The sequence below is a fragment of the Strix aluco genome, chromosome 3, assembly GCF_031877795.1.
Source record: "Strix aluco isolate bStrAlu1 chromosome 3, bStrAlu1.hap1, whole genome shotgun sequence".
Lineage (NCBI taxonomy): Eukaryota > Metazoa > Chordata > Aves > Strigiformes > Strigidae > Strix > Strix aluco.
The window spans coordinates 76,313,551-76,326,230 of NC_133933.1; positions in this window are offsets into that span (position 1 = coordinate 76,313,551).

Consider the following 12,680-nt stretch of genomic DNA (forward strand, 5'->3'; position numbering starts at 1 on the left):
CCTGAAGTATTTGGGAAGTACAGAAAATATCTCAGAGAGAATTAAAGGATCCAAGAAAAGGGAGAAATCTTTACTTCATTATATAACAGTGAGGTAGTAATACTTGGTGAACAAGTAATGTAAAATTCTTACAGGGATTTCTCACTTGTTAAAATGTCAGATCATGATTAAATTAGTATTATGTAATTAGTCTCCTAGATCTGTTCTTCTATACACTTGTCTTGGGATCATAACATGAAACTGTTATCAGAAAGAACTTCTAACAGCATTGTAAAAATAGTTTTCTCCAGGTGATACAGACTGAGCTGAAGATCCGAAACTCTGAAACAGAAGGATGTTCGGTGTCACTAGCTGCTCTGGTATCCTGCCAAACAAAAAATAACCATGTTGTCCATACTGTAAATTAGCTCTATACTATTAGAACTACTGATTCTTTGAAGTGCTAGGTGTCAGTTAAAGGAGTTTGTCAGTGGTGTTCTGTATCAGCTCTGTATCAAAAGCAATGCTGATAGTTTATTTATCCCTTTTCTAGGAAGAAATTATATTTGTCTAACTTTGGATCCTCCAGTCCAGGACTAGTATCTGATGAAGCCAGCTTCACCACTGTGCTCCCTGCAGAGGAATGAAATGGAGAAGCTGCAGGAATTCGAACAGAGGTTAATATTCTTCTCTTCAGCCACGTCAAACCCATTCAATTTTTCATACTTAAGTTTCTCAAATATGGAAGTAATTGGAGCTGCAGAAATAATCATCTCTCATGAATAAACATGCATCTTTTTTGCATATGCCTTTCTCCTCTTATTTTTATAAAAATGTCATGACAGAAGAACATGTTTTCAACAACACATTACATAAAATATCTAAAGTGATTTTTTTATAAATTGATTTTAAAATTACTTGGTGTTTGGCATAACATTCGTTTCTTTAGCATGGATCTCCTATCCGATACTGAGAAAGACAGATGTGTACTACATAGGACACTGTAGAAATTTTAAGATATATGCACAGAAGTGAATTTGTATTTATGCACAGGTACAAATGTATAATCAGCTGCAAACCTTCTTAAAAAAGAAATAAATTTAATTCAGCTCATAATTGAAGGTCTTGGTAACCCATTGGTGGCATGATTTTTTTTTTTAAAAACCCTCACACTTTCACAAGAGAAGTAGTTGAAAATAAGCATCTTAATATTCTTTTTAGTATAAGTCCATTGATTTTTTTTCCTAAATACTTGATCTGACAAGGCTAAGCAAGTTTTCTGAGCTGCAATTTGGAATTAGATTTTGCTTTCTCCAAGGGGAAGTTTAGCATGGAAGTAAATACCATGGTGTAGTACCATTCAAATGGATTTTTATTTTTCCACCATTGAGGGGATGCACCTGCACACTAATTTGGACCCTCTTAGCTACTGTGTAGCTCTTTGAATGACATCAAAATATTTACAAGCAAACAACAGGAAATACCCAATTTAACTAAATATTTATGGACTAACTAAAGTAATTAAGGACTAGGATCAAAAATAGGTAGTAGTGTAGTGTGCTTAGTTCTTCATTGTTGAAAAGGAAAATAACTGGAAGGTAATTTACAAAGCAAACACAATGAGATGTGGATGATAATCCTGTAAGGCTGACTGATAATTCTGAAAGAGCTGTTTTGTGATGAAAATTGAGTTTGAGTGGTGGGCACTGTTTCGGAATCAGACACCTTTATTCTGAGTGATGTTAGATGAGAGTTGAGCCACTGAATTATGTATTATTATCAAATAAATATTAATTTATCGCACAAATAATTAAAATACTCTTTTAATTAAAAACCAGCTGTGTATAGATCTTTCAGTAGTTTTCATACTTTGCATATCTACCAGATGATAACAAACTCTCTATATTCTTTCCCCAAATATGATTTACATCTTTTACTAGACTTAGGTGTTCCAGATTTCTCAAAAATAGAATAATGATTGTACCACAGTCTTTTTACTACAAGAATTTTATTTTAGCATATGAGTATTGTATTCCTGTGCATGTCAAGTAGGTTATAATGTAAACTGGAAATTTGCATTTACCTGTTTATTTACATAGTGTAGTTATGAGTAGTAATATAAATTACTGTTTTATTACTGGTTTATTACAGTATTAGAGTTAATACTGTTTTATTAAAGTGGCCTTCCATCTAGGCAAGCACAAGTTAGTATTCTTTCCCCATACATATATGGGTTACATGTGGCCCTGAAGGTCTTCAAAACTAGTGTATTATAGAGATTTATCTTTTAGACTCAAGGCTTTTTCCACTATTTCCACAGGAGATTATTTGAGCCTATTTTTATTACAATTCCTGCTCTGGCAAATATGACAACTCTCCAGAGTACACACTGTATGACAGCTACATGGAGTAGAAGCAGTCCCTTACTTCTCAGTAGCTACTTGGCCTCACTCTCTGTTTTGGGTGGATGCCAAATTGAGAGCTACTTGCTTCTATGATGGACCCGTTTGTGCTGCAGCAGAAGCTCCAGCTCAGCAAAAAAAGGTTCTGAAAGGCAAATGATTTTGCCATGAATTAAACCAAATGTTAGCGATCTAAAATGTCTTTATGAGGGTTGATATGATTTATAATATAAATATGTGAAGCTATGATAAAACCTTTCTCCCCAGGTAATTTCCCAAGATCCTTTCTAGGTGGTCATTAAGTAAGGAAGCATAGTCTGGCATCAAAAAGCTTCTATGGCAAATAGTGCGGAAGCCACAGCGTGTGGGTAGATAGAGCTTTCCATAGACATGGAGTTTATTCATTAGAGGAGATCTTTAAAACAGTGATCTGTTTTTAGTGCATGAAAGGTTATCCTCAGTTACTATTGCATATGCACTATGGTTACAGTTTTAAAATCTTATAAGCAGAAATCTGGCTCTTGAAATTACACAGATATGCTTCCTAGAGTACTTTAAAAGAAGTGAGGGAGTTTCAAAGACAAACTGGACTGTCATAATGAGAATTACTGGATTTTCTTCAAAGTTGGGTTTGAATATTAAGTTTCAAAAGCCCCCAGATTTTAGATTCCAAAAGATTAAGGTGTAGTTATTCCTAGTAGCTTTATTGTGCTTTTTGGATTTTCAGCCTCAAATAACTCAACTGGTTCTGATAAACTTGGCAAGAAAAACACCCGAACACCTTTAAACTAAGATTAAGCCTTATGAATGTCATACCTGAATGATGTTAGAGAAAGCCATGGATAACTTAACTGTGGAGAAATAACACCCCTAATTAAAGCAAAATCAAAACCATTTTATCTTTCTGTAAAAGACTGATAAATGGGACCTCTTCTGTTTAACTAAAGATCAGCTGGGAAGAGGGCTCCTTGTTATTAGAAGAATGAATTATTTTTTATTTCTCTGATTTCCATTCTAAAATTCTCTGAAAGTTGTAGTAGGCTTGAAAAACTAGATAAGAAAAATACCTAGTAGAAGTACATTTTCTGCATTTGTCTGGTAAGGTGTGTGGCAAGACTTTACCAGGTGAAAGCTGATCTCAGAGAGATTACTTGAATACTCAAAGCTAAGTATGTAACTGCTGGACTGAGGATCTAATCACCAAGCTTGCTCTAACTGGATGAAGACTTTTTTTCTCACACTTCAGGTTTCCTACTTCAGAGACACCACATCACTTCATCATGATCTTTCACTTTAAGAAATTCTTGAAGTAACTCTTGATATTCAAATGCTAGGCTGTATTACTTTCCTTGCTAAATGTTGTAAATATTTTATTTAGTTTTATCTAGCTCTAATCTTACAGATCAGGAAACCTGTGAAAGTTGATAAACGCTGTTGTGAGTAACCAGCTCAGCATACAAAGAGCAGTAATAATGATTTCAAAATTATTCTCTAACAGGATAGTAAACTATGCTTACAAGCAAGTAAACTAGATTTTATTATAGTAATTAGGGGCACTTGTAACTAAGAAGTAAAAATTAACAATGATGTAAAAAATTACTGTCAGTGATATGTAATCTTTACAATTTTGCCCTAGTGTTCATAAATTTCAAAGGATGCTCAAGAGCTTTTTATATATTATGTGTGGAAAAACATAGCTCTTATTTGCTTTGTCTAAAATGCCTGTTCTTAAACTTCATAAGAAATAATTTGTAAATTTAAGGACTATTCTGGTCATAGAAATCATCTGTATCTTTTTTCTCACTCTCAAAAGTATTTTTCAATAAATTATTTACAACCTTTTTCCATAATAATTAAAAATACTCACATTTCTGTGCTTACAAACTATCTTGATTATGCACCAAACAGGATACTACGCCCTTTATGAAATTTATATGCATGATATACTGAAACACAAGTTTATGCTGATTTGGGAAAGAATGTATTTTAGCTTTCAAAGGTAGCCCATTCTCAAAGCAAATCTCTTACCTTGGTCCAGAACCAGCCCTGTGCAACACTAACCCTGATCCCTTCCAATTTTTAAATATTGTTGAGGGAGTTGGTTTTCTGACAAGAATTGGAAACCCAACATTCTCCTGAGTGCAAGTTCTGTTGCCGTTGATTTGAGTTTGAGCATAACAGGACATTTTCAGGCCCGATGCACTTTAATCCAGATAGCTGATGATCCTGTAGTCTTGACTGTGCAAGTCAAATCTGGATATCTGGCAAGCAGGTCTCAAAGCATCACCCCTGTGAATAATAACAGTACAGTCACCAGATAATAAGCACGGTCACCAGAACTTACAGTTATAGCAGGTTATCATATTCAGGGCAGATAAACTTTGCTCTTTTTTCCCTACCCCTGATGGTTTTAGTTACTGTATCAGTTTCAGTAGGTTACACTATGTAGAATTACAAGATATGCCTCTTGATTTTGACAGGTTAATTGAAGATTAGTAATAAACTCAAAGTGCTCTTCTTTATCCCCCCTTAACCACAATTTTTATGGAACACTTCTATAAAATGGAACTTTCAGTCACCAACCTGCATATGCAAATTAATCTTAAAATATTGCAGTTTTCAATACATTTAATTTCGAAAGAAGCCTTCAACTATTTGAAGGTAATAAAAACTTTACAAAAGCCATTTTTATTTGAATATTGACACTTGTGCAAAGCTTTTTGGGCTTCAACACAATTTTAGCAAAACCATAAACCCACCACTGTTGATTTTCTGGAAATATGCCAGTTTGCCTTTCTTCCTTCTTGAAGCATAACCAAAATACTCTCATCTCCAAATCTGTATGCTTAAATCCCCCAAAATACATTGGCAAGATGCAGCAATTTGAATTCATATGTGTCAGGGAATAGACCAGTGATAACTATGTGAGCCAGAAAATCCTGAACCAATGTTGGAGATTAATTAGCCACATTCAAAGTAAAACCCTTCAAGCAACCAATCTCTCCATTTCCAATACCGTCACAGTGAGAAATACAGATTACAAATGTTGTCTGTGTTGCTCTGCAGAATGACCCTGAGGGCAGGATCAGAGCTACACCAGCCATCTGTTTGAACTTTCCTACTGGAGCATTTCTGTGGCTGCTTCTAAGTGATCCCGTTGGTGCTGAGGGAGGAGGAAAACCTGAGCCGTCCTGGTGCTTTTGGTGCCTCTACCTGCACTGTAGATAAGACGTGCCACTCTGCAGCTTTGAGCTGTCCCATCCAACCTTCTACTGATGACCTCAAGAAGAAAAAATCTGCATTTCATCCATTATGCCCGTTGCAAGACTGCATGAATTTTATAGACATCCTGAAGTCTGAATGAGTACATACGTAGGACAATACAAACGCCAGCATAGAAAGCCATGAAATAAATCCTCACCCAGCTTAACTCTGTACCAGTGCTCCTATCATGAACAGGTATATGATGTTAGATCCAGCTGCTGAGAGCAGTGACACTTAACCTGGGGGCTGTCGCTATAGCTGCTTTTTCATATTGATGATTTTTTCCCTGTAGATGCATAATAGATGTGATAAATATCAGCTGGCAATAACTATGCCAAAACCAAACAAACATCATCAGCCAGCCAGATTTTCCTAGGAAGGTCAGTGTTGTATGTCATCTTCTCAATCACAATTGTTTAGTATTGCTATTACTATGTTATTATTCTGAATAATATTTTTGTCAGAATTATCTTGATGTGTTAGCCTGTAAAACTGCTTTTCCTCCAAAAAGAAAACAAGTGCATTACATTTCTGTACAAGTCCAGCATATTTAAATAACATCAGGATTGAGCTAAGCAAGTTATACTAATATACTAATATACCAAAAAGGCCATGTCAGATTTCCTTGTATTTGTCTCCTTTTTTGAGTGCACTGTAACATTTGCATTAAAAATAACACATCCCCACTCACAGCACTCCCTTCCATTTAATTCTGTCCTAAGAGGAACATTACAGAAGTCAGCAAGGTGACTTAATGCATCCCTGGAAGAAGCTCCAGTAATATACCACAGGTCACTGCTCTTTTCAATAGGAATGCTTTCCTCCTAATAAATATAAATATGAGTGTATTAATTGAATTAATTGAAATGTATTAAGTTTTACTCTGAACAGTCTCCTTAGTTATTGTCAGAGGAGCATGAGAATGTAAAAGATCAACAGCCTATGATAAAGAACTTCAAATTCGGCTGTTACTTAATATATCAATTTTCATCCTAACAGCCATTTTGTCCATGAGCAAAACCAAACCCACTTTCTAATGTCCTTGGATAAAAGTGTCCTAGGGAGATGATTAAATTTATATTCCAGTGTAGAAAGCAAGACTGGATCCCTCCTCTGCAGTAGTCAGCATAGAAAGAATTATGCTAAATTTAGCACATATTGATAAAATTGTGTTTTCATGTGCAGAAATGTGCCTACAAATTGAGTTTGAACAGAAAAAAATCAATGAAGCTTTCTTTGCATCCCTAAATTTATTTATAGCATAAATAGATTTGAAACATTAAGATCAGGATTTGGTCTACCGTATTCCAGGATGTGGAAAACAAGGTTGATTTACACAGGTTCTGCGGCAAGGGATGGCAGTTCTTTCAGTGCTGCCAGATTTCCCATGAAGGGATTCCCCATGAGATCTGCTTAAGCAGATCTGGTTTGAAAAGCAAGTTCCTTGGCCATAAAGGCCAGCCCTGCCCCAGAGGGCCCAAGCTTACACAACAAGACCTCTCTGTTCCCTTCCTCCTGTCCGTTCACCATTCCTCTCAAGTACAGTACTTGCTGCCAGCGGAGCTGCCAACTATCCTGTTTTAGGTCTGATTTTTGTTACCTGAAAAAACATGCATAATTTTAAAAAGGAGAACAACAAAAAATGAGAAAAGAAGAAGCTTGAAGCGGTAGCTAATATGTTAAATCTTTGCAGGTGATGTGAAAGGGTATAAGGACTATTTTAATCCTGTTTCAGGACTTCATCGGTAACTTAGAACAAATGCATACCATTTATCAAACAAAAAATCCTTGGGAAGAGGCAAAACAAAGCATTATTTAAAGTAAGAAGGCTTACTCCAGAAAATGTAGTCAGCCAAAATGCTGGCTCTAAGCCTGAAACAAAGTCACTAATTACTAAAAGCCTGTGTCTGACAGGTTCCATAGGGTTACTTGCTACATCTTGATGCAGATGGCTGGCACAAGGTATGCTGTAAAACTACTATTAACATTTATATGAATTTTCAGCATGAGCTCTGGCTTCATAATGACCAGTCGTCTTACTAATTTTCTGTCCAGTGGTGAGCACTGATAGGTTTAGTTCTCTGATTTGATAGGAAAAGCACAAGAGTTGGTTTTTATGTGTCTGGGTACTTTCTCAATGTTGGTAAATGCCTTCCTGTCCTGGTAAATTAGCAAGGGACTAGACTGAAATAGCACTTTACAAAGAAAAAGTAACAAATTAATAGAAACACTGAGATTCATACTTAACTGAGAATTCATCCAGTTTTCCCCATCTGGGCAGCTAAAGAGAACAGAAATGTACTTTTCTAAAACAAGAGAAAAAGTATTTTATACTAGGTAGACTCTTAAAGCATCTTTTACCCAGCTGTATTTCAGCAGCTTCCAGAAAAGCAGTGAGTGATACGACCAACATCGACTTTGTGTGACTCCCACTCTAAAGGACAGTCATGTGTAAGCAGTGGGATGTTTTGCTAAGGTTTTCTTCACACTTCTCCTGCTGCTTTTTTTTTTCTTTGTCTGTAAAACAGATCTGTGTTTTCTCTGTAATTTTGTTTAAATGTAATTTCTAAAGTAGATCAAGCTCAAAAAACAAAGTTAAAATAAATTATAAGAAAACAGAAGTATTAAAAATGAGGGCTGTATCAGAAGAAAGGCAGTGCCTTACGCTTTTCATATTGGTCTTTTTCCTTTACACTGGACTTTTCCATCCTAACTACTCGTCTGTGCTTGAAATTAATATAATATAAAAATCTTTACTGAATGAAAGCAGTTGACATAAAAGAGTGGGCTATTGCTCATTTTTCTAATGAAAAGCCACATGCCCCCGACCGCATATTTCCATGTGAGGATAAAAATGTTTTGCAAGAGAATATACAAGTGGATTTAAGGAAAGAGAGAATTATCTGGAGATAACTGCTCATGGGAATTTTTCTGTGTGCCAGTGCACATATCTACAGAATCTGGAAAATTAATTTCCAAAGAATCATCAAAAACCCCAACTGTTCAAATATGCTTATTCACAAGTTGGAGTCCAAACACTCTCTCTTCCATCATATCTTGACAGTAGGTCCAGTTTGGACACATGCACGAGGTGGCATTCCTTTCAGGTATTGGTGATCTAAATTATTTTCTACACACTAACAGTTTCCTAGATGGGCAACTAGACATAACAGAGGACAACAACAGCTTCATCTATACCAGATGTGTGTTCACCATTCTCTGCTTTCTTACTTGAAATATTCAATTTATGCCAGGTTTCGTGTGCATGATAGTTCAAGAATTGCAGGGGTTGAGTCTTGCAAACTTTGAAGGCCAAGGGAGCGTACAGCCACAGGATGATAAAACCCAAAAGATGTAAGAACCAAAGATCTACCAGGTGGAGTCCTAAACCTGTATTTGTCACCCTCTGCTACCAACTCATTACTGGCTGAAAGCTTACTTGCATATATAAAGGCAAGAGGGTAATTGATTGAATTACCCAAATGAGTATCCTGAAATGTTGACCCGACTGTGTACCTTACATAAATCACAGTCTTGCTAACCCTCAAATTAAAAGGTCGTGAGATTATTTCAAAGTTATGAAGACATTTAGTTTTTATTTTTGTTTAGTTCTTCACCTCCCCCCTGCATATCCTTCATGATTATATATGCAACCATAGCAAGGCAATTTTGGCTACTCTTTTATCCTTTATAGATCTGAAAATATGCCCCTCTTTATGTCATTATTTACAGCTAACAGAAGCCCTTGTTACTTGTACACTTTCAGAACAAAATTGTTATGTATGATTTCTTACACAGAAATCTCAGCATCATAGATTAACCTCAGCCTTAGTAATGAGGTCTTTATGTTAAAGTAGGACATCATGGGCTTATTCTGTTATTTCCATCAGGTTTGTTTGCACCAGAAAATTAAAGCAGGAATGACAGATATGCTTAAGATGTATTGTTATTTTGGGTATTTTATAATATTCTTTTAAATGGTGAATTATTACTTTATGAAAGTAATTAAACCTGTATGTAAACCTAAGTTATATATGTAATAAATGGTTAATTTAGCATTCTGGTAGAAATAAATAGACTTTTTCTTAAGAGTGTCCACATTTTAAGTATTAGGTACTAAATACTTGCATAATTCAACCATCAAATGAAAATGAGAGTTATGATATAAACACCTTTGTTCATACACATAAAATTTGAAAACTCACTGTTCAGAGTTGTAGCTGCAAGCTTACAAATTAAACAGCAGAAACCCGCAAATACCAGTAGGTCAAATTTCTTGCTAACTGTCCTTTCAGTAAAAGCTGCCGACTTTCTGACATCTTCAGAGTTGTCAAAAGACATTATCACAAAGCAAGCTTAGCCCTTGTAACACTGTCTATAAAGAATCAGAGAGGGAGTTTTGTGCCTATGGCTTGAAAATAAGGCATAGAGTGATTTATCTTAGTCAAAGCTGTGATGAGATAAAAAAGTTTTTTTCTGTACACATGGAAAACTGTAATCCATAATATTCCCAGCAGACTGAATGTAAATTAAATTCTTTCCTGGTTTTGCAAACCTCAGTAATGATATTTCATAATTTTAAAAAACATATGCATATACCAGAACATATGAACATCAAATATGCAGATTAATAGGTAGGTAGTAGAATACAGAAAGCTCAGGTAGATTTCCACATAAGCAGTGTTGTTGAGCTTACATCAGTAAAAGCAAAACTATGAAGTCATTGTATGTCTTGCACATATGCTGCTATATATGCGTAGCAGATATATGACAATGTAATCTTAAAGCATCTATTCACTAACAATATTTTCAAATTTACAAAAAATCTTCCATATACATATACCAAGAGCACTCCTACATAATGCCTATACTCACACGGAGACACTGGAGAGACACAAACTGTGTGTCACTTACGTAAGCCTGTTGTGATAGAGACACTAAAGGTTTCACAGTGCAGCTCTCACAGCAACGATACACACCAAGAGCAGCCCTGCCTCATTCCATTGCTTTTTGCACTCTTCAGCAAACTTGGAGCACTGTCTCCTGCATTTGCCTCTGGATGGCCTCAGCACAAGCCCTGGCAGACCTTTGGACCTACAGATCCTAATATACTGATGAGACATGAAATCCCACCAAGATAAAAAAGCACTAGGGTCCTGGCTGTTCTGCTGCATAAAGCCTCTTTTCAGCAGCAACCTTAAAAAAACCAGGCTCTATGCTACACAGGCAGACCTGAATGGCAAAGAGCTTAGCAGTCACCATCTGAGCTCTAAAGAAATAAAATGTGTAAAGGGAAGCTTTAAATATGGAAACTGTTACCGAAAGGCACATGAAATATTGACAAAGAATATTTAATCACTTTTTTGATTTAAAAGCGCCGAGACAAAACTTAGTATTTAGCAACTCAGTACAAGGAGACAAACATATCTGACTGTTGTGTCCTAAGTCACTTCAAAATGCTTCAAAACAATGATTTGGGGCCAATGTGAACCACAGCAAATATGCATACTCTTCAGAAGAAACTGAAAAAATAAAACAGTGAGTCTTTTTGTCTCGGAAGAAATGTTGATAATTCCAAACCTCTCTAATTTATTTGAAAAATAATTCTATCCAAAATATTTAAAATGTGTAGATTAAAATGAAAATAATACTTTCTGTAACTTTTGAGATTTCTAGAAGCAATAATAAATTGAGCTAGCCATTCCTTAATATCAGATGCATTATTAGGTACACTAAAGAACATGCCCTTTTGCACAAGAATTAAGAAGCTTGCTTAAGGTCACAGAATCAGCCAGACAAAACCACTACCTGTAACCAAGTCTTCACAATCACTCTACTGCTTTAATTAGTAGTTTGACCTTTCTAGACATGAAAAATCACAGTCATCTCCTCTGCCACTGAATTATTTTTTAATTTGATAAAACTGAATTAACAGTATAAGCTATTCATGGATGTAATCTATAGACACAGATTTCATACAGATGCTCCTAATATTCTTTCCTCCCCTTTTATTTCATCTGTATGAATCACTGCCTGGGTAAGCACCATCTGTCCTTTGTTCTCTGTTGCCAGAATGGGCCACTTCAGAAACAAAAAAAAGAAAATCAACGTCAGAATTTCCTGAACAATGCAAATTCTGAGCTTAAGGCAACACAGCTACTTAAAGACTGGGATTAAATAACTTCTTAAAATAGTTTGTGTTTATTACATCTTTCAATATATGAGAGTTTTTCCAGAACCTCTGTGGTTCTTCTGGCCCTTTTTTGAACACCTTTCCAGTGTGTTGATGCACAGAAATTAAAGACCCCAGACCTCGATGCAAGTATTTCTCTTGTACTCTCACAGACAATCTGTACAAAAGTAGCAACATCTATTTGTACCTTCTGTATAGTGTCCAGTCTATATGTCAGAGCATCTCCCTTGCCTCATGACCTCAGGTTTGCACTGGCAGTTCATGTTTTGTATCATACTATATAAGGATGAATCTCTATTGGCAAGTGAGGTACATAGCTCTGTAATATGTATCTCTTCTTATAATTTACTATTCCACTTGTTTCTATCATTTGCAAGTTCTAAGTCATACTTTTCTCCATACCCTTGTTGAGAACAACAGATTTAGCCATGTATTTTTGTAGTTTACCTCTTTGATACTTCTGTCTGCCTACAAAGAATGCAGGCAAAGAGATTTTTTAGAGCAGGAAAAAAAGCAGTAAAAAGATAAACTACTCAACAGAGAGTAGCAAGGACTCTCTAAAAGATGAGTGCAGAGTCTGTTAATCGGGAAATCAAATGTGTTCAGGCACATTAATATATATATATTCTCACAAGGCCAGAGCCTAGCAAAGAGACATTAAATTGTTGAAGAGGGTGGCTATTCTCAGGAGTTGCACAGGATGGAAACAGAAGAGAGCAGTCAAATCCAAGCTAAAGGACATACTAAATTCATCTGTGAATTCCTTCAAGAAGGAACCTTTGTTCCATACTCATCAGATCATGGGTCCGTAACTGCAGTCTGCAGAGGCAGTGTCTGTAGCC